Consider the following 23,877-nt stretch of genomic DNA (forward strand, 5'->3'; position numbering starts at 1 on the left):
TACAATGTTACAAACACTTCATGCAGTTCTAGCAAAATAAAAAACACAGTAAAGTGTAAAAGTTAAAGAATGTAGTTGAAAATTACATACACAATTAATATATAAAAAAGGCAAATGGCATTAAAAATGTAATTCAAGATGGACAATATTTATCAAGTGTCTTATATTCTACTTTTGGCACATACGTCACAGTCACTGGTGTACTTAAAACGTAACAGTATTATGTTTATTAAGTAGCAAGAACTGTTACTTGGTCTCATCAGTATACCTCTATAGATGTAAGGTACTGTTGAACCATAGCTATTTTTATATTGATTTTAATATCTATGTCTATATCAGTTGTAAATCTGTCTTACTGTATTAGATAAGCGAGTTGGGTTTCAGCCTCATGCAAACATCCAAATGGCCATATATTTCTACATAGATACCTGGCAGGGCTTGAATTTTTGTGTGCTGGGGGGATTTCCCCCCTATGCTGCAGCCAATGGGAGGGTGGGCATTCCAAAAAAAGGCACTTCTGCATATAAAAAACTATATATATTTTACTGCATCATCATTCACACTGGTGTTGCTTTAAAATAAGCTGCTTTCAGGAGACCTACAGCTGTTCAGCACTGTGAGACAGAGCACTAAAGGTGCTTTTCTTTTTAACCAGCGCTCCATTCCTTTTTTTTTTTTTAACTCTACACTCAGCCCTATTTCCACCTTTTTTCACTGTTTTCATTTATGTATGTTTAACTACTGGATAGTTTGTACTGCATGCATGTAACATATCAAATGAAAAGCCACAAAATGTCCATTCATATTATGTAAGTTGCAACAGGATTAGGCATACTATATGTGGTAGAGATGAGGATATATATATATATATATATATATATATATATATATATATATATATATATATATATATATATAAAAAAAAGCTTTTGGTCACTGTTGTGTATATTGTAATCATAGATGGCTACAAAAAAAATGCACCGTCGAACCTCTATATGAAATGAACACGGGGGGAGGGGGGGGGGGACGGACGAGAGGAAGCTGAGCTTCTAAGCTTTCTAACTATACTGCCCCTTTCAGTCTAGCGGCTACAACGACAAAGCAATAGACTCAAAACAAAACCTCAGCTGTGAACTCTCTCGCATGATGAGAGGCTTCACTTCAGGCAGTCGTAGTTCTGGTTAGGAGTACCGCATACACACACTGAATACGTCTTTGGAAAGCCCTGAGTCTGTACTTTTAAACAAGCCATGACCAGGTAGGTGGCTTTTACGGTACCTGTGTAATATGTGCGTAACTGTTGGTGCGCTGGCGCTCCAAATTGAATGGGGCTGAGTTTTAAGAGTTAAACCGAAAGTCACCACTTGCAAAACAACACCTATATAGACTTAATGTCATATTTTTTTTCAAAACTGTTTACTTACTGCAGTGTACTGAGTTTCTGTAATGCTTATAAAGATAGCAGCCTAGAATCACATACAAGAGAATAAAGTCTCGTGGCACTTAAAATATCCAGCACTACTTTTTTAAAATGTATTTATTTTAATCAGAACTACGCAGAATGCATCTCATAGTGCTTTCGTCACTGACACCCACTTCCTGAGACTGTTGTAGTGTTTCAGGCATTCTAAATTGCGTGGAAAATACAGTAGCTTGGTGTCTTCAAATATCTCTGCGGGATTTTACTGCACTGAAAGTTGCAGATATGTGGGAGCAACTTGGAAAATGCGCGATTCCCGCGATCCCACGCTTAAATTCAAGCCCTGCCTGGGTCTAAATAATGATGATGGAAAGCACAGAACAGTAGTTCAAATAGGTCTTCCACAGTGTTTTTTTTGTCTGCAGGGATTGATGTCAACTTTTTATATTTGAAACATCTCACTGCCAGTAAAGCCTTGGGAGAGGCAGTGAACCCAGAAGGAGATCCTGACCACTGAACATATTTTGCTATCATGCAGTCTTGGCAGAGGACTTAACATATCAGTACAAATGTAAAATCCTTAGATGCAACCACAGTGCAAAGAGAGGAAGCCCCTATCATACAGAAAAATAACCACGGCCAATAAATCAGATACCTAATCATATATATATATATATATTTTGAGTGTTCAAGAAAAGTTCTATTTTTTATCAAACATTTGTCAATTATATAATGATTTTATGTGTTATGTATGGCAATGGGAATTATCAGTTGGATTAGTGAAGTAGATTCTATGTCTGTTTAAAGTTAATTGAATTTTAATGCCTTCTCGTGGGACATCCTGTGCCTGTTTGGCATCAGTAGAATGCATTTATCAATCTAAAATTCAAGCATTCAATGAAGTTTAAATAATTCTCTTTCAATTAGTTCAGCAGCAGGCCTGCTTAGTGACTGAGATTTCAGAGAAACTGCAGTTATGGGTTACTGCCTGTTTACCTGCCATAAATCAAATACATTTATCCTTTTGATTTTTTCAAATATATTTTGCAAGTCCACATTTATTGTAAGTGTGTAAATCAGTACCTTTTAGAATTTGCAAATACGCAACAGCCTATAAAACATTAGAAGTGGCTGTGGAATTAAAGTGCAATAGATCACATCAAACAATACACAAATTATGATAAAGCGATTTTGATTTTGAAAATAGTTGTTTTTTCAGGATTCTTTTTTCTAAATATAAGTTGCTCATAAACAAGCATGTGATGTGTGTTATTTTTGGGCTATTTCTTTTAAATCTGGACTATAAGGAACACAACTAGTTTTACATTACTTAAATAGTTAAAAATCTGAGAAAGGGTTTTATCCAGAATAATAAAAACTATTATTGAGCTATAGCTTTTTCTCTCAATGGTGTTTTTGATACATTATCGCCTTTTTAAACCAGTTGAATCCATACACTCTTTGTGAATCACATCCAGCGGTTGATAATAACTTTATTTGTTTACATTCATAATCCATAGTTAATAATTTCAGCAGGTAATAAACCCTGACCCAATCAGATGTCAGACGCTTCTTTGTAAAATAGTTTTACAGTTCACAGTATTGTGATTCTAGTGATCCAAATTAATGCATGAATATTCAAAGTCGCAGATCCTAAATGTTTTTTACCAGGATAACTTTCCTACATATGCTAGTTAAAAAGCAGTGTTCCTTCCGTTGAGTTAATATACAGGATAATATACTCTTTGATACCACTGAGGTATCTGCTTGAGAGTCGGTAGTGGGACGAGCCTGACAGAATCACAGGGAGGTGGTTAGTATTGATAGTGCGATTAGTTTTCTGTTTCTCAGTCGAAGTGATGCAATGGACCCTTTTTAAAAGTATTTGTCAATAGAAGTGTTCTTACTAATGTCTTCACTGCGAGACTAACACACTTTATGTATGTCAATATTTATCTTTTGCTGATGTAATCTGTGAAACTTTACCCAGGGAAATAAATATCACGAGGTAAATGATGTCTGAATAGAGCATCAGCAAGTCTTAGGACTCTTTAAATAGGGCTTGAGAATGAGATTGACTCCACTGGGATTGGTTCAGAATTGAGCAGTCACAATGACACTGTGACAGACCATTACAGGGTGTCTTATAACAAGTCAAACTCAATTTTGCTGGCTGTGGGAACTTGCCCTCAAGAGGTGGAAGTGACTGAATGTGGTGGTATAACTAAACACAATCTTTATGACATACTGTATGTAAACCTAAGGCAGCAGTTTGCCACTGTAGCCCTGGGGTTAAGATATTTTCTGCTGGTATGACCATTTTTGCTATAACTTTGATCTAATGCATCTCACACTATTTAAGTATTTGGCTGCAGAGAACCATCAGAATTCATTAAATTAAAACAATACCCATATAATGGAATGCTTGTGTAGTGTATAGATTTTAACTTGATTTGAAGTCTTTCTCTCCACACAGCCAGTACAAATCAGCTAGCCTGTACTTATCCTAACTACACACCCTAATTGCAGCCTGGCTGCAAACAAAGTAAAAACTTTGCAGGACACAAGGATCTAACATAGTTATGTACTTTGGCACATTATTTAACCATGATGGAAGAAGAGATTGTTTCATATTTTAGAACAGTCATTGCTTTTATTATAGCATTGGAATTAGTCTTTTTTTTTCCTTTTCAGATACTTGGTTTATGGTTCTTTTTTCCGTTGGTAATTAAACTCATTAAACTCAGATTTGTTGTGTATGATTTCTGGATATGTTAATGAAGGTTACACCTTGGGAACACTTTACTTGAATTCCAACAGTAAGTTATGGATCATACCCCAGGAGTGTAAAGCTGTATACATTTTCTGGTTTTGAAAGCTTTGGAGAGCATTTTTGTACTTCTAACCAGCGATATCAGGTGTTGGGATTGGATTTGTTTTTCTTTTATATGAATCCAATAAAGATTTCTGTAGTGCATATGAAGACGAGAGAGTATTTCCATATCAAAGCTGATATATGTGGAGCTTTGCAGTAATTAAAATGCAGTGGCTTGTACTAGTGCTGAAGCAAAGCGTTGTTGGGATCCTGTGCTGTGTGCGGGCGGCTGCCTCCTGCATACTTCTAGAAATATACTTATAATTTTGTACACATGTTTATGCCAGTCCACGCTCTTCTGTGGACAACTTGTCGGTAAGCCAAAACCATTTCAAGTTAAAGTTATTTTTCTTCGACTACCCCCTCATTGTGGCTTTTTTGCATCACATGTTTTTTTTTCTGCTGCCTGTTAGTATTCCATTTACAAAAAAAGTGGATGACAGATTCTATTTATTATTATTATTATTATTATTATTATTATTATTATTATTATTATTATTATTATTACTTCTACTGATATTATTAATTTTATTGCACATGCAACATTTAATCTTTTTTTGCATGCAAGTTTGAAACGTAAAAGTATTTGTTGGCTTACAGTAATTATATGAACAGATTATTTATTGTTCTGTAACATTGACAATGCATCAATGATAGTCAGGCTAAAATTAAAGATATTTATATTACAACTGTTGCATTTTTAGGATTACCTAAACAATAAAACAACCCCCTATGCACATTCTGTTACTGTTTCACTTATGCAAGCGTAGCTTTGTGGGAGTTGATTGCCCGGTGCTGCAAGAATTGCACAGTTATACTTGTGAGGGAAGATCAAGAAGAAAATGATCATGGACCACTGTGTGCTGCTAACTCAGTGGCCATGGAATAGGATCTGCTATATGATCCTTGAACGGTTTATGGATCATCCTTTCCCCTGGGTTCTTGTGCAGTACAAGGATAGAAGAAAGAGACCATGGGGAAAAAAAAAACAATAATATTGATGCATTTGTATTAAAATGTAATGAATTTTGTACAGGCAGTTCAAAAAGCAAAGGTGGGGCTCACTCATAACTGCTATATTATTATACTTTAGAGTCAGCTGGTTAGCAAGGCAAGAGAGCATATATATCTGTACCAGGATCCCCTCCCTTTAACATCTTAAATATTGCATACAGTAGGAAAGTCAAAAATAACATTAGTACTTCATAAATCACCAGTATTGTTTATTTATGGCCTATCAAAAATAACCTTGCAGGCTTTAAAGGGAATTTAAGGAAATGGCAACAATCCTTACCGAGAAGCCTCAAATTTAAAACATATGGAAGGGGATTCTGAACAGGCAGTTTGGAAGGCAGCCTACTCTTTTGGGTGACTAAAACAAATGGCACAATCTCTCCAGATCTCAGTGCTGAAATAAAACCTAAGACTGATGCTACGGGTTTTGATAACACCCATTCACTGTTCATTAGTTTGTTTTTAGCTGAATCGTTTGTCTCTTTGAATTATTATTTATTTCTTAGCAGACGCCCTTATCCAGGGCAACTTACAATGGTTACAAGATATCACATTATTTTTACATACAATTACCCATTTATACAGTTGGGTTTTTACTGGAGCAATCTAGGTAAAGTACCTTGCTCAAGGGTACAGCAGCAGTGTCCCCACCGGGGATTGAGCCCTAACCACTACTCCACACTGCTGCCCCAGTGAATCTGAATGGATCTCCAGAGTGAGTGTAGTTAATGACATTGTTTTCTGGTGTTCGATGGACAGGTAATATTTATTTTGTTTGGAACCAGTTGGTTGTGTAACCTTTGCAGCTGGAGCCTGTGCATGAAAACGACGATGAAAGATTCACTTGAACTGCACGCCTAATCTGATTTGAGCTTTGGAACTATGCTGCAAAGTTGTGATTTAATAAGCCAATCTACAATGTTTTTGCTCCTCTTCGATATTTGTCAAGACAACACAAGCGTCTCAGACAGCAGCTGAAACATAGAGGCTTGCAATTCTTGGTTCGTGATGATGATCTCAGTGATCCTAGTATGCACTGAATTCTTTTTTTTCTTCATTGCAAATGTGTCACTATATGATAAATCAAAAACTTTATTGCATATATAAATGACTCAGGGTCACTAATTGATATAACATGATTTGTCACTCAGATTTACAACTACATAGAAGTAAATTTTGAAAATGTATTTTAAATACTAGCACAATACAGTAGAACCCTCTTTATCTGACCCTCCATCTTGTCTAAACGAGTCCTAATATTTTTTATTCTAGATAGATAGATAGATAGATAGATAGATAGATAGATAGATACTGTATGTGTTTTTTTATTTTACTAAAAGATGTTATCTTTTAGTAAAATAAAATCGGTATAATATCTTAGGAATTCACCAGTACTGCAATTTTATGTCAGTAAATGAAGATAGTATTGTTGCATACATGGAACACAAAGTGTTCATTCTTAAACAGCTATATTGGTGAGGAGGCTGCTACCCTGCTAGTTCTGCTCTTGTCAGCTCCAGATAGCAGCAGCAAAACTGTTCCTGACAGCAGACAGACCCTCTGCAGGGCCCTGGTTTCGTGTTACATTAAGTATTGGTGCTGTTCTTTCAGGATTTATTATGCTGTGACATCAACGATTGCTTGACAGGGCAGTCATAGGTTAGTGTTGATACTGTCTATTGAAAATCTTCAAGATTAAAGCGATACAGTAGCTGCAGCGGATGAGAGAAAAAAGCAACCTGGGCTAAATTCTCAAGAAAAAGGGCTTGTGTTTCTTTTGGAGATCTAAATTGAAAAGGAAAGGCTTGTCAGGTTTAAATCATTAGCCAGGAAGTTGGACAGTCTTCATCCTTTGCAAGCAAGACAAGGTGGAGTTTATGAGTCAGTGTGGGGAAGCAGGGTGATACTGTAATGGATTTCAGTAATTAAAATGGAAAGCTTCATACTGCACAGTCAGTTGCACATTAAAGTTATCAGTTTCCTTTTTTCTATCTTTTTTTAGTACAAATCCTATATATTAATAATGTTCGGTTTGTCATTCTGGTTTCCTAAGCAAATTGATCACAATCCAAACAAAAGTCAGTTAAGATCTGGTATTAGACGGTAGTCATACAGTAGTGTCTTAAGAATGTTTCCTTAATTACTGATCAGACTATTTGCGCAATAGCAGTATGTTTGAGACAGTTTGGACTGGGGTGTTCAAATACTATGCTGAACCTCTAAAACCAGTGTATTTTCTGAATATTCATTACATTCTACAGGTATTTTTTAATTATTCTATCAATGCCTTAGCAATTGTCGCTAGTTAAATGTGCCTTTCTTCTTCTTCTTCTTCTTCTTCTTCAGTCTAACAACCTTCTTTTTCAGTGGTCTGAAAGGGTTTTCAGACATTTTGACTCATAAGAGAAAGAGAGTTTATTTGTTTGTTATTGAAGTAGTTTTAAAACATAATTAGATTTGTAAAGCATGATACTCAAGAGTTCAGGGTTGTTGATCAAAGTCTGTCTCGCATTTTCCTCCACTGCATGCTAAACAATTACGTTTGGAGACATTACAGAAGGAAAACAGGACCATATATGGACCCTTTCACTTAAATAACTTTCAGCCAGCTATTGCATTCTAAGAAACATCTTGTATATCACACCAGCATCGAACATTAAGGAGAGAGGAGAAGCACAACTCTACTGCAGTGTTATTAACAGCTTCATCCAAGGCTAGAAAAATGCCCTTCATTGCTGCTATTCTCTTCCCTTTTTTATGTACAGCTTTAATTTAAAACAGTGACAATGAAATGGAAATTGGGTTAGGTTTTAAAGAACATTTAAAACAAATGCCTGAAACAATGACATCTGCAGCTCCTATGGATTTGAAAAACCACCATACATGCTGCAGTACCATGCCTACTTGTGCGGTCCCATTCTATACCTTCCTAAAACAGGAACAGCAGTCCCATTTTTTGGTCTCCAATGAAACCAAGAGCTAGCGTGAAGGGGGTCTGTTTTGAATGTGACACAACTGTTCACATGAGGTCCTGAAAACAGGATTCAAAATTATATGGAAAAGCTGTGAAATATTAAGCAGAAATTGGATTCCCTACAGTTTTGTGTGGAAACTTGTAACAGGCAATGCCAAAAGCACATTAAAGTGAAAAAGGACACGTGAAGGGAAAAATGCTGTTGCTGAAATTATGACAGTAGTTTAGCTGAAATATTTTTTCTTGCACTAAACGTGGCCTTTGTTTCATGCTATCTTTTATAATGGCATCGACATAAAGACATTTTAAAGACAGCAAGGCTGAAGCCTGAGCCAGGGTCTTAGGAAGAAGTGCAGGCTTGTGATCATTCTATGTTGTAGTTTTGATAAAACAGTACACATACTAGCTAGTGCACTAATTACTTGGTTAATAAAACATTTATCAGAATTGTTAAATTTGTACATGTCTTGTCATTTAGTTTATAATTGTACAAGATATCTTTAGTTAATGCAAGGTTTAAAGCAGTTACAGCTTAAGACACTGCTTAAACTGTGATGCCAAGTGTTCAAGCTAATAATGTTAATGGCATTTTAAAACAGACCCTGCTTCCCAGTCACTCTTTGTTTATTGATAAATGGACTAGACTAAAGGCTCTCCACCAGCCCCAGCTCTCTAAGTGCAAACCACAAACAAATCAAAAACTACTATGTTTAAGCACTTGCATTGTAAGACGGCACCACCCGCCCGCGCCATCCCAGATTTAAAAGAATACAACCTCTCTCCCTTGTTTGGTATTTTAAAGAATCTTGAATCAAGTTATAAATAAATGTATCCCACATGGCAAAGAGCTACAGCTTTGCCAAAACATTGGCATTCTAGAATCGGGCCCATTTTCTTAAAAGCTTGTGCCGGCCAATGTTAATCACAGCAAGAATAAACACCAGGTAAGAAGTTTGGAAAATCTGAATATTCCACTTTAAATCCAAAAACACAACAAATCATCAAATTGAAATGAAATAAACCCCCTATCCAAACCATCATTCATTAGTAATAAGGAAAAATGTATTTATATTTTAAAGAAGAAAACACTTTAAATTGAAATGCTGCAACAACAGAGACACACGATACATGTGCATATAATTCTGTGGAAAAAAATACTCATCATAAAAATAATTAGTGGATTTGCTTTAGTTCTGCAGCTTTAGCAATGCATGGTATGGTCCATAAAACATTAGACTTAAAAGTTGTGTAGCTTCCAAATTTAGCTTTGGAAGTATCTGCTTCATAGAAAGTAATGAGAGTCATGGGGTTGGTACAGCTAGATAAATAGGTGTTTTTATTATCAAAGGTCACTGACGAGCTCTCACTTTTCAGTCCTTGATTTTGTGAATGTTTGATCAGGGAGCTTGAGTCATTATTATGGCAAAAGCTTTTGTAGTGTGTCTGTATATCTGCTTGCTAAGAACTTGAAAGCCATTGATGGAGTTCTGCTGACAGCAAGTGAGAATATAAAAGATGCCAGGAAAAAAATGTTATGTTTTAGGATAGCTTTGCTAAGTAGTATCATCCTTTTCCTGTTTTTTTAAAAAAATCTATTCAGGTGCTGTCAGGGTGTGTGCGTCTTTTGTGTTAAGTATTCATCAAAGCTTTCTGGATCCATTACTTGTTGTCTAGATTTGATCATACTGTGCCTGCATTTAGACATTTGCGTCTTTTATATGCCATATAGCGTGTACAGAAATATTAACCTGTCTTATTGGTGATGTGTGTTACCATGCTTCTCAATAGGCTAGAGTTCAGTGTTAGATGGGCTGTCTACCATGCGTGACTCAAGGGCTAACTGTAAACCCTGCAGTGATTTTACAGGTATCTTAACATACTGTGCATTTACCCCAGTCCTCATTTCAAGACTTCTGTAATAAGTCCCTAGTTTCTGTGAATTAAACCTTGTGTAACATCCCCGTCCCATTTATGTGTTTGTAGGTGTTAAATAATAATTGTAACACACTTAATGTCCAAATGCCATTTGCAATGTCAAAAGGACATAGAAAATGCATAAAAAGGACATACGTGGCACAACTGGTATATTAATTTGTGACTGTGCATGCTTGTACGAAAACACAAACTGACAATCTCTTCACAGAAGATTTTATTAAACATTTTAAATTTAGCTGATGTAAATTTACCTCTGATTATCTAATGACTTACAAAGTTTTATGCCTTTTTCAAAACTTCAAAGTACTTGCTCTCTATTTAACAAAAACAAAACCAAAAATATTTATTTCAGATAAAGATTATTCTTCATTTCTCTTTCTATTTGCAATAGTGACTTGGTCAGACCATAAAAATGTCATGCGATACTGACCTTTGTCAAGCATTTATAAAACTACTCTTAACACCTGGCATAGACAGCCTGGCTTCTGTGTTTCACAACTGGCTTCCTCCTCAAAATGTCAGCACCTAACCTAACTATTACTCCTTTTCATATACGCCAATATGTTTTTGCAAACTAAAAGGTATTAATAAAGAGCTGAAATTCCATATACAGAAATGTTATGGCAAAAAGCTACTTATTTTTCCCTCCAAGTGACTGAATCTCAGAAAGGACAATACAGTTACAAAAGGTGTAATTTTCCAGTTTATGTAAAGGTTACCTTTCTTGAATCCTTTTGAGTTGACTGGAAATGTCCGCTACTAGTTTTAAATTATAGCCGGAATGAAAATAAATGGCTGTAGTTACGAAATGTAAAACATTTTAACAAAGGTTAGCTTTGAATACATTTGGCATATATCACCCCTGGAATATTTTAAATTTTTTTTAGCCTAAACACACTCTGTCTGAAACCACTTCTGTTTGGTCAAGTTGTACTTCACAAAGTTTTTCATGTCAAAACTATTTACATGCCTTAGCTATTAGGCTCAAGCTTTAGCTATGAAGGTTCTGGCATTCAAAAAAAAAAAAAAAAAACAAGCAGGAGGTATCCTACTGTACTTATTCAAGGTAACATGCAGGTTTACATTTATTCCAATATAAATTACATTCGTATCCAACCCGATCCTTATCAGGATCCTTTTAGAATAATCTATGGTGTCTTGCCCAAATAACCTTTGCCTACATATTTGCAGTTTTGTTTAGCAATAAGCAATGAATGGCAAGCCAATTATTAAGCAGATTCCAGCTTATTAACATAAACAGTGGCAGTTGGAGCCACATGCTATTGTTTTTGCAGAGTGTGCTGCTGTTTCTATAAAAAATAATGAAAACCATGTGTCTGGCCCTCAGAACAAAACTACTGACCTCTCACATGACCCACCTGTCGTGCTTCCACAGCCGATAATAGTAACCTCATGTTATTATGATCTGGAGAGTAGCATGGTGTCGGCACCCTGGGAAAACAGAATCTCCAAATCGGATGTGAATTTGGCGAGCACAATGTCAGAAAGCCTGATCTGACTTACAAATAGGCTATTAAATAAAAAAAGCGTTAACAGTTCTGTTGTAATTAATGTTAAGGTGTAAAATGCCCTATTCCTGCCAAGTCATCCAGCATGTCGTTCCCTTATATCACCACAGTTTTCTATGTACATTTTATCTGAACTAGGGGTGCACGCAGCACTTCATCCAGAACAATCTAGCTGCTCTGTGGAGAATGGCAAACACATGAGGGATTAGCAGGGAAACGGACCTTGGGATTACTTAGGTGGACATCAACAAACTGGACAGCAAGGTCCTGAATAAGTCGAGTTCACAGAACGCTAAACTATGGAAGAATGCAGACAGCAAGAGAATAGGTGTTAGTGTAAAATCAAACATGAATGTGGGAACCTGGAGCTTTAAGACACAACAGCGCCACCTAGTGTTTGAAGTACAAACACTGCAGTTTTAACAGTAAAGCACAGTTTTGAAAACGAGTATAGAAATTACTAGTGAAATGAATAGCATATGTAATGGTCCTGAATGGATGATACAAATTCATCTATCCGTGGGGAAATCCCAAACCTGTGGAAGGAAGATTTTAACATTATCTGCACAAAACCATTGCAAATCCAACACTTTGGCCATATGAAATATGTTTTAGAACCCCTACTGTTAAAACTCACTGTGCCATTTTCAGTAGTGGTAAATGTGTCTCATTAAAAAGAACATGTGTCTAACAGTACAGAGTATTTTAAAGAACCATGCATCTCCTGTTTTTACTCATTTAATTCACCTCTAAAATATTCTGGCAGCATTTCTTTCCTCGTTTCACATATTGATTGCCTGACTGGAGAGATAATTTGACCTCAATTTAACATTCTTTTTTTTCGGAAAAGAATGTTAAACTCAATTATGTCAGTGATCAGTGACTAAAACACTCCATTTGTTTTCTTTAAAAAGCTAAGTAATAAGCAAAACCATTCAAACACTGCGGCTACAGTCTAGACAATTGAGAAATCTGCTCTGGTAGCTGCAGTGATGTCAGAACACTGCTCTTCTTTAAAAGCGACCTTAGTGAGGTCATCACATTTATGAGAAAATAATCTTATTTGTACCATGAGTTCCATTTGTAAAACAGGAAGCCCAAACAAAAGCACCTGTACTTCTCAAATGTCAGATTTGTTATTCCTCCTATACCAGTTACATAATGCATACTAGGGGTTCTTTTGTTGTTTTTGTAAAGGTGAAGGAACCTGCTAATCTTTTTGGGCCAGACACGGGGGTAGACTTTATATTTTTAGGTTGTTTACCTCTACCTTGTGTTGTACAGTACAACGCTTGTAGTTTCTAAAGGGAGAAAATATTAAGAAGTATAAAACAACATTGAAGATTGCAGAGGGGATTTTACTTTGTTTAGTATATTAGACAGTACTGAGGGATATAATGGGGCCCTATATGGATTTACAGAATTCTCTGTGAAGTTGGGGGGATGCATTACCATGCTGAATTGTGTTAGAATTTTTTTTCTTTCTCTTGGAAATCCTTCCATAAATGGAAAGCTACTGTAAAAGAAATGAAGTACTCAACCTTTTCTGCTATAAGCCTTGTTCACCGACGTTTGTGTAAAAAAAAAAAAAAAAAAAGTTCTGTGCACTAAATATGGATTTTACTTTTCTTTAAGTAGATAACTTCTTATCATTGTTCTTTCTTAGAAAATGCATGACTACAGTGGCAAATTTTATTGAAAAGGTAAACCGTTGAGGATGCAATTGAATTGCAAATATCGTTTTTCAGTGAAATAACTACTGGAATATAGAATGTGCTGCTAATGCTTGAACAAGAACAACATACATAATTTGCTGAGACTGATGTGGCTCTCTGTAACCTGATCATTTATGGATCAACTGATTCTATTCTAGTTTAATTTACCATGTGATTGACTTGCAGCACTCAGATATCCACATTGAGCTCTGCTTAAAATAGCTCAGTCTCCGAATACAGATGCTTTGTAACCAGGACCTTTATAGTGATGTGACTTAAAGTTGATAAGTCAGGAGACAATTACTTGTTGTTACTGACAGAAGTCTTTCAGTTACTGAGAGGAGTTGCATTTAAATGCACATTGGCTGTATCTGCACAAGCTTAAACACACAGATTGATTTTGGATCAAACGTATATACTAATATTATTAGTAGTAATAGTAGGAGGAGAGGAAGAAGTAGTTAAGAATTATGTTGTTCATCTCCGTGGTCATTTACTGTTATATTAAAGAACGAATATGACAAATGTCATATTTTGGCTAGCTTGCACAGTCTTTACCTGTGACAAAAGCCTTAATGTTTAATGAGCAAGCTCAAACAACACACCATTACTTGACTATTAGCTCGGAGACCTTTTACTTGGTAAACAAAGGCTGGGTTTACATGCACGTGAAAATCACGCGAATCTGTGACGTTGTCACGCAAAACAGTAAACGAACGTCCTTTGGTCAGCACGACTTTAAAGTCAGGGTCAATCGCTTTCTCACAATAAAAATTGCTGTAAAAAGCCATGTAAACCGGAACAGTAATCGTGCTTGTGGCTCACGAGGTTTCAGCAGTCAAGGTCCCGTTTTTCTGATTTAATCTCACGTAATCTCCAGCAGAAAGGCCGTACAACACACACACACACACACACACACACACACTGTACGTTTATGGACTACTTCAACACTAGAACCGCCGCGGTTATACTCATACCTACAACCACTGGTACTTTTTAAACACCATCAGTATTAAAATGAAAGACAAAGTAAAAACTTGTAGAAATTATATTTTATATAATTGTGTGTGTGTGTGTGTGTGTGTGTTGGAAAGGTAACCAGACAAACAAGTAGTTAATGTGCAGCGTAATTCAGAATGTGCGCGACAACACGTGAATTCATGTATCTTGTTAAAAGTTTTTATCTTCATTGCAACGCATGCAAGCTCTCCTCACGATATTAAAAGTCGTTCTTTCCCTAATTAGTATGCAGACAGGGACATTTAAATATCCCCTCCCTAAATCACTATGACTGCAGTAATTTGCATTGTCACCGCCCGATTTGTCGTCCTAAATCATAACTACATGGAAACGCAGTTCCTGCGAAGTATGGCCAAAACATCGTGAGGGAAACTGTCATGACTTGTCCATGTAAACACCGTCAAAGAGAATATGCCATGCCCGTGACTTCCATGTGTCACTGCCCTGCAGACGTGATTAGATTTCATAATAACTAACAGGGAAGGTGTTCTTGACTTAAAGTATAAAGAACAATTCACATTTGTGTTGAAGTACATTTAGAGACACATATACAGTAATTAAAGGAAACCATGGTGCTCTTTTCACAAAAGTGAAGAACTTAATTTGCTGCAGTCATGCAAACAGTGCTTGCCAGTTAGTTGCTGTTGTAAAACACGAGTGGATATGCATCTGTAACAATTTTACAGCTAAGCTAGTTTTACCCGTAGTCCTGTGTACCTTTTTGTTCCTATTTTGAAAAAGGGTGGTTATGACAGTGTGTTAGGAGCTACAACATTTTTTTTTTTAATCAAATAACACGATGATACAGTTGATTTTTTTTTTCTTTTTTTTTTAAAAAATTCCCGTCTTTGTGATGTTGTGACTTCTTGCGTGTCACTGAGAATGCATAGCTCCCAAATAATTAGGGTATGGTCACAGCATCATGAGCCTTTGTTATTGAGACCCCTTCTCAGAGATGAATGCATGTGCAGCTTACAGCATGGATCTGTGGTTTAATCATATGATAACATAGAGCAATCTCCTTGTAATAATGCCACAGCTATTAGTTCTAAGAAAGGAAACACAAAACAGCCAGCCAAAAGTAGTCCAAACTTGATTGTACTGGTAAAATTAAGTGTGCTTCACACTTACTTTTTTATACAAATGTGACAAAGAGCCACGTGATATTTTTTAACCAAGGTCCTATTTTCTTCAAATTACATGTTCGTTTTGTAACAGCTTTTGTGTGTAGTTAATAATTCAGGCTACCTAGAGCTTGAATCCATGCTCCCTTTGCTTGCCCTGGGCTATAGTGTAGCTGACTTTTCAAACTATATCTAAACTGACATGCCGATCTGCTGAATATAGCTACAGCTTCAACAGTATTAAGTGCCTGAAGTACCTTTTGTATGTAGACTGTAAGTTGCAGGTAACTCAATTGTTTTGTAAAGATTGTACTGAACATAGTGTCAGCAGCCCTTCAAAAGAATAGTCTTTTGGTCATATAACCCTGTTTATTCCCACTCTGACAATCAATTTAAACAACCAATTGGTTTTATTTTGTATATAACCTTTCATTACACTTTTTCACATGTTTCAGTTAAACAAACAACAACACAAAATCTCCATAGAACAAATGAACAATTGTATTACGGTTCAAAATAACATAGTAGTTTAACTTCCAAAACCTTGTTGTCTTCCATTCCATGAGGCGGTCACTAAATCGGGAAAATAAAAGATGAACATCTGAACTTGCGTGCAGGAGGCTGAAAGACTCCTGACACAAGTCCTTGACATGGAAAATGCCAGGCTTTGATATAAATGCCACTGGCGTCCATGAAGGTGGATCAGATCAGGCTTTGAAGTGACCTAGACTGGTCCTAAACTGTCTGGATATTTTCACCTTTAAATGGCCAAGATCTGTTAGACATTGAAAAGATGTGCCTCACTTTAGGGAAGCACACAAAGCCAAAAATCACTTCAACTTTAAGGTATTACAGTTTCTGATTCTGGTTTGGTTTCCGCTTGGCTCATACATACCCACTGTTGTAATTACGCTGTAATTGTTACAGATCATTCAAAGGTTTCTCCTAACAGTTACATCTGGAAGGAGTATTTGTATGTTTCTAAAATCAAAATACAAATTGGTTCTTCTAATAAAATGGTACGGTAATTATGAATGTAATAATTTTGCTAATAAAACTGCTGGGGAAAACTGGTCAATTGCTTTGCACATGATAAGGCGCTATATATAAATTGAAGTTGTTGTTGTTGTTGTTGAAATGATTGAAATTCTCTTTTAATCAAACTTTGATTGCCTAATTACCCAATCCGTGTGTGAAGACAGCTCAGTTACTCTGAACCATGAGTTTGCATGCTTAATATTCAGCAAGAGTTATTTAAAGAATAAGGGGCCTTTTAAAAGTGTATTATTATTATTATTATTATTATTATTATTATTATTATTATTATTATTAATAATAATAATAATAATAATAATAATAATAATAATAATAATAATAATAATAATATATGACAGAAATATCAAAGTCTTGATGAGGCTTTTGAACTAGGAATAGAACAAAAATATGAATTAGAATATTACTTTATTATTGCATACGTTTTCTTTACTACTATGTATAAATTCATATCTTGAAAGCTGTTCCCCTCTTGTTACATACTGCATAATTAAAGCAGAGTTTCATAATGCAGCCCAGGTGTCCGATAGCAGTCAAGCTCATTTATGCATTTGCTTTGTATATTTTGTATGCTCGCTATGTACCTGTGCACTTCTCCGGGACGTTGCTGGGTGTCTTCAACCTGGCTGGTTCCACCGTGGTACAGCAGCCTGCAGCTGATTGTCAACTCTGAGGTGTTATCGGAGCAACAACAGGGTTTCATTTGCTCAGGGTCATCGTGTCTAGTTAGCCTTGTTTGTCTTCGCACTTGCACTGTCGCCTGTAGCATCTAAGCATCCCCATGTACATTGTATCATTGTGCCTACGAGGCTTACTTTCCCTTTTACACTTGAATGTCATTTGAATTTTGAAATCCAGCTTTGTCACTTTAGTCTTATATTTTCGCCTCTGTGCTTCATTTTTCGTGTACCTCAGCAGCATCATATGGGGTTGCTAAATGATCTAGCTCAGGTAGTGTGTATTGAAACTGTTTATGCTCAGATCAATTAGCTATGACCTTAGAAACCTCTGTCCTTGTTTAATTGGTGGCGCTGAGACAGACTAATGGAATAAATCAGCTGTTAATGAGATCCCAGCTTGTTATTAAAATACATAATAACATTGCAATAATGTGGTAGATAAGCATCAATGAATATTATGATCTAATAGAGCAAAGCAGCAGCAAGCTGGATATTCCTGTGCTGCTCTTTATATATATATATATATATATATATATTTACACCTTTTAATAAAACTAGTTATCTATCTAGTATTAGAATCGTTTACAACACAAACACACTTCATTTTCAGCACTGGTGTTTGCTATAAAACAACTCAATGTTGCATATACAGATGACTTTGTCAAATAAAACAATACAAAACATGTTGAACTAAAGATTTAAAAAAAAACCCAGAAGGAAAACAATTTGTAACAAAGACATTCATCACATTAATCACAATGTCAGGGGCTAGGCTAATGAGCTTGCTGAAAATAAATAATAGATGTGATTGTTTTGGTTTCATTACACAAGAAGAAAAATCAAATCAAACGCCTTGTCTGATTTATCAATAATGTGAAATTCTACCAAAAATACGTTGGATAGAATATATGAGTAAATATAAATCTGAAGCTTCAAGATTAGACACACAGATCATAACTTTATTACACATCACTAGTAATAATTTAGAATGAAGAATTAAAATGTAAATGTTGTTAATTTTTAATAACATTTTACCAGGAAAAGATGTTTTTGTGTATATATATATATATTTCCTGATATTGTTCTTACCCATTACACAACTGATTTTGTGTAATGTGTGATTTTCCTTAAATGTGAATCTTTGCTAGCAGTTTATGCTCGAATTGCCTGCCCGTGTTTAAAAAAAAAAGAAATGACAGCATGCAGTTAACTGGTTCATTATCTGAATCAAGGCACGAAGTAATCAACGGTACATGAGTGCATGGAGGTTTACCACTGATTTAAGTAAGCATGATTGTGGCACATGGTGACTCATTGTTACCATACACAGTAGCCATTTAGCCTGTAACAAATCAGCTCACTAACAATACAAAAAGAACATTTTTATACTGTCAGTAATATTTTTAAACCTCTCTTTCTTATAGGGGTTTGTTCTTCCTGTATGTGTTTTTTTTACAACTTCAAATGTCAGTTGTATTTATGCTTTACGTTTTTTAGTCACATTTCACTAAAATGAAGGCGTTATAATAAGCAGAAAATTTATATTTTTTTAGACTACTTTGTATATATTTTTAGTGTTTTTTTTTTTTTTAACTGCACTATTTTGTGTATTCATTAAAGAAAATGGATTGGGATTGCTGTTTAAACTCTGTTGTAGAAAATAAATGTCTAAAACCATTTTCTTTCTTTTTATTCTAGGTCATTTTCATGAATTCAAAATCAACAAACCTGTGATCTTGGGCGCTGGGGCTGATTTCTTTCTGTATCTGTAAGTAATATATACATGTATTGGAATTTTACAGATATTTTTGTTTTCTGTCTGACACCACAGTCAAACAGTACATCTGTGCTTCTTAATATTCTTAATAAATCTAAGAGACCTCAATACAGCCTTTTAAACAACCCTCCCCCCTCCATTGTAGATTAAATAAAATAAATTATGGAATATTGCAATTGAGAAGCCATAGTGGATATTAAATCTTTGAATAATTTTAACATAAATGTAATCTGTCATGACATGTTACCTTGGGATGTTTTATGTGGAATTAAAAAAAAAAAAAAAAACTGCCGATTGTCTGTCGGTGGATGCTTTTATGCAATGAAAGAAACATTCTGAGATGTACATAATGTTCTTACATAAGTCAGAGTTAGAAAACTAAGGCTTTGTTCCTTTTTTTCTGGTGAAAATGCCTAGCTTTATGAGTCACCATGTGTACCCCCACTTTCGTATACATAGAAACCTTTTGATTATATTCTTTATGCTAATGTTAAGTTGTGTTATGGGGTGTTTATGGATGTGTGCTGCCTCAATAAGACTATTGAGAGCAACGAAGAAAGAACTCTTTTAAAGAAACACAGACAAGGCTTCAGAAAACTTTCAGACTGTTAGTGTATGGCTACAATAAGCCTTTAATGGATTTTTTTCCCTGGTAGTAATAAAGATCATATCTTGAAAATGACTGCTTTAGTAAGGCTGTGCAAATAAAGGGAAGAAATTAGTTTATATTCATCTTTTTTTAAATGTCACAAAGAGGTTTAATCAAAAACTGGACTGATTTTATTTTTATTAATATGGTTAAAAAAAAAAAAAAAACTTGTTTGACCTGCATCTGATAAAGGCATATCTCATCTCAAAGTTCAGTGGCATATATTCATATGTGCAGTTTACTTCAGTGATTCACTGGCAAACACTATCTTAAGGGTAGATAAATAGATGACTGTCTCTAATAGAGCTGGACCTTTTATTTTGTTTGTAGTGTCTGCAAGTGTTGTTAAGTCCACACACTAAGAACTGATTACATTGCATCAAGGTGAACCTCAAATTAGTCATACAGGGAAGCATCTTTACTTCTGTTCCATCCAGCAGCACACGATGGAAAGAAAAAGACAAACTGCTGGAATTCTTGATAAAAGCGCTGTCAGTCAAATGTATATTGTTCAGGCCTTTGTTATAAAACAATTATTATTATTTGTGTATTTAGCAGGCGTCTTTATCCAAGGCGACTTACAGAGACTAGGGTGTGTGAACTATGCATCAGCTGCAAAGTCACTTAGAATTACGTCTCACCCGAAAGACAGAGCCAAAGGAGGTTAAGTGACTTGCTCAAGGTCACACAGTGAGTCAGTGGCTGAGGTGGGATTTGAACCAGGGACCTCCTGGTTATAAGCCTGTTTCTTTAACCACTGGACCACACAGCCTCTTTATGTAAGGAACATAAACGAAAATCAACCCTCTGTAACAAATTCAATGGTCTGATATTTTTAAATGGGATATTATCAGACTTGTAGATGGAAAGAATGATGTTCGCATTTCAGGTATATGTTGTTGTTGGACATTTAGCTATAGCTGTTCGCTACAGGAAATGGCATTATTTCAGAAACAAAATATCCTCTGGCCCAAAACTGTAATTCATTTTTTAAAGTATTTTGCAGTCTGCATGTTTGCTTTTCACATGTGGGAAAGCAAAGTTAGTGACCCACTTTGATATCTGGTGGCCAAGTTTCTGAAATATCTGAAATACTGTTGAAAGTTGAACTGGCTGAAATTGGCCATTAAAAGCATAGCAAAGGGGGTGCCAGAGAGAATCATTTGAGTGGCCAAATCTATCTTTTTATGGCTTTAAGCTATACCTGTACTGAGATATGTGTGGGTATATACAGTACACACATGAATTTGCAGTTTTCTTTTAAGAAATTTGATGAATTTCTCATAAAAGGTTAGGGACTGACGGACACACAAAGAAGACCGTATAGGTCAATGCTAACACTAATATTACTGCTCAACTGTGCAGCTGAAAATAATAAACAGTTCTTAAACTTTTTTTTTCCTGTAAACTCTGGCTCAGCATTGAAACTTTGCTGGTACCCTGTTCTATTTCTGGAATAAGACTGGTATTCTTGAACTTAAAAAAAATGGAGCAGCTACCCAACTAAAGCAAACATGGGGTGATATACATTATAAGGCTGGAATTTTTCCAAACGGAGTGCAACAGTGAGCTTCTTGTGTTGTTGATGCCCAGTGCAAATGAGTGTGTGTTCCATTCAAATAAAGATGTATTTACAAAACCTGGTGGAAAATATTTGAAATGCCTAACTTTTTAAAGCAGTTATTCAGTTATATTTAGTTATATTGTAAAGCCATACTCCTCAGGCCCTTCATCTGTTTTTTCTGTAGGGATTTCCAATAAAACAGCAGGGATTTAGAGTGAAAGTGAGATCAAAGGAAAATATTAGGATGCTCATTTTTTAATCATCTAAAATGATATGCTAAAGGTAACCTTTGAAAAGTCCCTTCAAGGTAAATATTGAAATACCATATGTGTCAATAGAGGTAACCGCCTACTGTTCTACACAGATTCCATACATAGGAAATGTATAGAGAATGAGAAAATATTTGACACTAATATCTGTATATAGCATGCTTTTTTATTATTTAAACCTGGCACCAAACCTTGACAATTACAAGTTAATCCTGTAATGACTGGGGCTTAATTCACTTGCTCAATTTCAGGGGCAATTATTTTATTCTTTATATATATATATATATATATATATATATATATATATATATATATATATATATAAAATATTGATAATCAGGATGATATAAACCATATTTTCAAGCAAATACAATGTAAAAAAAATAAATAAAATAAAATAAATAAATAAATTCCTGAAATTAGATGAAAAAGTCTTGTACAAAACACCCATTAATGTATTGGTCTTCCAGCAGGGCAGATACTATTTCCAGGCATTCAATTCTGAATTACTTTTACTGGAAATAAATATTTCTACATACCTTCCTCTTGATGACCTGACAGAAGGTAAATTAACCTAGTAAGAGGTCATTATTTTAGGACACATTTGTTTGAACTGATTCCTAAGATTGTATTTGATTGAATTCAATGCAATTGAATGTTCTCCTTTTATCTCGCCCTTGTGCAGTTATGCAGCTTTAATCCTTAGGATGTGAAAATGATGCCGTCGATGAGATTACATATAAATTCACCGGTTGTGTAACTAGGTTTAACAACTAAACTCTCCTTGATTAAAATAACAATTGAGCTTGTAATTACCGTGAGCAGCTGTTGCAGAGGGGGTCATTACCTCTGGGAGTCTAGGACTGCATTTGCTGTCGCTCTGCGAGCTGTGCAGTTTGATGTTGTACAGTAATGCACAAAGTTTTTAAGCTTGTAGTAAAATGTTATTTGAAAGATGTCAAAGCAAGTTAAAAAAGACCGTACTGGCAAAGGCCCTGGTGGCCTGGATACAACGTGTATCCTTGTCTCGTTCATTCTAGAATGTGTGTTTCTAAAGTTTCAAGGAGCATCCAATTCCCAATTCACTTATATCAGCAAGACTTAACTCGCTCATTAATCTAAATTATTTTGCAACTTTAATCTGCATGTTTAATTAATCATAAAATGAGGCGGTAAGTAATTTCAGCAATGTGTGGCTTGTTATCGGATGCATTTAATCACTCTTCTGTGAACTCATTTGGAAGCACCTGAAAATGTCAAGAGCATTTTGAATAAGCATAACATATTCTTGGTCAATGTGTGCCAACTTTAGACAACATGCTCAAAAAGGCTTGTTGTTGTAGTAGGTGTTGTTTTTCATTTATTAAAAAAAATGTAAATGGAACCTTAATAATCCCTTGAATTGTGATATTCAATAACTTTACATCCCATTAATAGAAATAATGCTAGACACCCTGTTTCCTTTTTCATATTGAAATGCTAATGTGACACATTCTCATGAGCGCTCTGTGACTTAACTGCTTCCATGCCTTTCAGAGTGAAGAAATGGGAAGCCCTCCGGGTATGAATTTGTTAACTCATGTATTTGTTATCTGTGAGGAGATATGTGTGAAGTCACTACCAAAAGGCTCTATTGTGACCAGTGCTAGTCTTTTTATTTATAAAATATGAGTTAACATACGCTATTCACCTTTGACAGCTTGCATAAAGGGCAGATAAAGGGAGTACACAGCAGTACATACATTTTATGTATGGGTTATTTCTCAAAACCAAGCTGAATTCCCATATTGTTTTCAACCTATTTTTTCAACCTCTCCTTCCCTTTAGTCACCTCGTATTAATTTAAATAGATGTTGTAATTTTTATTTATAAATCATACAATGCAATACAAAAATATATTTATTCTTATACAGATCCCTCCATGCCATAGCAAAACAAGGGCATTTCACTATATACATGCTTAAGTCTTTTAGGTGCAACCAATTAAAATCCAAAAACATTTGTTAAAATTGGTACAGTGAGAGGTTGTCCTCTTTGTGTTGCTCCACAGTGACCACTACTGGCAGAGTTTGAATTGCAGGTAGGAGCACGCACTCCTATAGCCAACCAATGACAGACTCACAGTAGCTAGGGGGCTGCGTTAATGTGCTATTACACAGAGCAGCCATGCCAATCATTGCAATTTTTTATTTTCATAAAGATTTCCAGATTGCCACTTGGCTGACTACATCTTTGTGATGCGAGAAGAAAATCACATCACCAACATTTGCGTATTTCAG

General features: G+C 35.4%; 1 protein-coding gene across 10 annotated transcripts in view; it reads left to right on the top strand.

Moving 5' to 3' along the window:
• Positions 1-23,877, top strand: part of LOC117434574 (transcription factor SOX-6) — a 167,278-nt gene that overhangs the window by 7,544 nt on the left and 135,857 nt on the right. For all 10 annotated transcript variants that reach the window (XM_059002998.1, XM_059003004.1, XM_059002996.1 and 7 more), the window contains one exon: positions 19,038-19,107. The gene's annotated coding sequence lies outside the window, so the exon portion shown is untranslated. The remainder of the gene's footprint in view (positions 1-19,037; positions 19,108-23,877) is intronic.

The sequence above is a fragment of the Acipenser ruthenus genome, chromosome 28 (assembly GCF_902713425.1).
Source record: "Acipenser ruthenus chromosome 28, fAciRut3.2 maternal haplotype, whole genome shotgun sequence".
NCBI classification, from domain to species: domain Eukaryota; kingdom Metazoa; phylum Chordata; class Actinopteri; order Acipenseriformes; family Acipenseridae; genus Acipenser; species Acipenser ruthenus.